Below are 1,974 nucleotides of genomic sequence, written 5' to 3' on the forward strand. Positions count from 1 at the left end.
TTTTCTTTATAACTTCATAATTTTAGATGTGTTACCATTATTTTTTTATGTTTAAATTTAAATTTTAGATTTATGATTTTGGATGTGTTTTAAAAATATTTTTTGTATAACTTAATCATTTTAGATGTGTTACAATTGAAAAAGAAACTACAATTAAAAATATTTTAGTTTGTGTATATAATTATATTCGACCATTCATCACTAGAAAGTCGTAAAACAGATCCTGTATTTTATCAAAGATACAATAAGTAAGGGATTAATTTTTTTCTAAATGCACTGATCATGACTTTGAATTCTTTCTTTTTTTTTCTGCAGATACAAATTGAAATATTAAAGAAGAAAATCGTGTTACATCAATGTTCTGAAAACCGGACCGGACTGGCCGGTTCGACCGGTTTAACCGCGAACCCGCGATACAGACGGTCCGGTCCTCCTGCAGAAACCGTCCTAGAAAGAACCGGCGACGAACCGGCAAACCGGCCAAAAACCGGCCGGTTGGGCCGAACCGGTAACCGACCGGTTCTGAGTAAACGACGTCGTTTCATTATTAAAAAAAAAAAAAGAAACCCTTAACCCGACCCGACCCGAAGAGCACCCTGACCCGGTGACCCTAACCACCCCCCATTTCTTCCCCCGAATCCCTAATTCTGTGTGTTGTTCATCTTCGTGAGAGAAGAGAACAGAGAATGAGAGAAGACTGAAGCTGAACCCTCCACGCCCGAACCCCAGCCTGCCACCGCCCCTCCTTCGTCGCCGCGGTCACCGGTCAACAGCCCAACCGCCGTCGCCTGGTCATCAGCCCAAGTAACCCTCCTTCTTCGCCTGGTTCCCTGCCCAGTAGCCAGCCGTCTGCCTCGTCTTCATCTGCCCCGTCCCATCGTCTTCATCGTCGCGCGGTGAGTAACTCGTCTCTGCTCATCTTTGTTCTTTACTTCTTTGCCTCTGTGAACTTCGACTTGCCTCTGTGAACTGACTTCCTCTGCTCATCTTTGTTCTTTGCCTCTGTGAACTTCTTTGTTAGTAACCTGGTTTGCAGCTCAATTTCTGTTTGTTAGTAACTTGGTTTGCAGCTCAATTTCTGTTTGTTAGTAACTTGGTTTGCAGCTCAAATTCTGTTTCTTGGTAACTTGGTTTGCAGCTCAATTTCTGGTTGTTGGTAACTTGATTTGCAGCTCAATTTCTGTTTGTTGGTAACTTGGTTTGCAGCTGAATTTCTGTGTGTTGCACTGTTGCTCAATTTCTGTTTGTAGTTCAATTTGTGTTTGTAGTTCAATTTCTGTGTGTTGCTCAAATTTGTTACTGTTTTGTACTTTGTTAATGCTGGAAACTGACTCGGTTTTGCATATTTGTTGACTGGCTGAATTTCTCAAATTTGTTCTGCTGTGGCTGTTTAGAATTGTTAGAATTGTTAGAATTGTTAGTTTATCATATAATGATAACATTTCTATTTTATTAGGTGAAATTGATGCTGATTTATATCAAAGTGACGGTGGTAGTAGTGGTCTTTATGCTGCATCTCTTTCTTCTGCTGATCAGGGTGGGAATGAAGGTGAAGATCATCCCACCGAAGCAGATTTGCAACAAGTTCTTGCGGATTTTGATTGATAAACCATGATGTTGGGATTTAATATTTAGATATGCTTTTATTACTATTTAACTTTTGAGTTTGGATTTTGATAAGATCATATGTATTTGGTTGATGATATTTTATGTAGTGTTTTAAATTTCGAAGATATTTTAAGATTTATATCAGACTATAATTATATTTTAGGATGTGTATTTATAATTTATTTATTATTCTACTCTAAACGGTTTTTCTGGTTGAACCACCGGTTGAACCGGTTAGACCAATAAACCAATGAACCAGTGACTAGAGCGGTTTGATGACCGGTCCGATTTTCTGAACCTTGTGTTACATAGAAAGAATAAACGTAAAAAAAGGAAATAATAACTAACTATGAAGTGGGTAGGAAG

General features: G+C 38.7%; 1 long non-coding RNA gene across 1 annotated transcript; it reads left to right on the forward strand.

Moving 5' to 3' along the window:
• Positions 1 to 674: 674 nt before the first annotated feature.
• Positions 675 to 1,733, forward strand: LOC140181624 (uncharacterized). The gene is made up of 2 exons (XR_011876598.1): positions 675 to 896; positions 1,537 to 1,733. It is a non-coding gene; the product is annotated as an uncharacterized lncRNA (long non-coding RNA).
• The last annotated feature ends 241 nt before the right edge of the window (positions 1,734 to 1,974 follow it).

Source organism: Arachis hypogaea, chromosome 18, assembly GCF_003086295.3.
Source record: "Arachis hypogaea cultivar Tifrunner chromosome 18, arahy.Tifrunner.gnm2.J5K5, whole genome shotgun sequence".
NCBI classification, from domain to species: domain Eukaryota; kingdom Viridiplantae; phylum Streptophyta; class Magnoliopsida; order Fabales; family Fabaceae; genus Arachis; species Arachis hypogaea.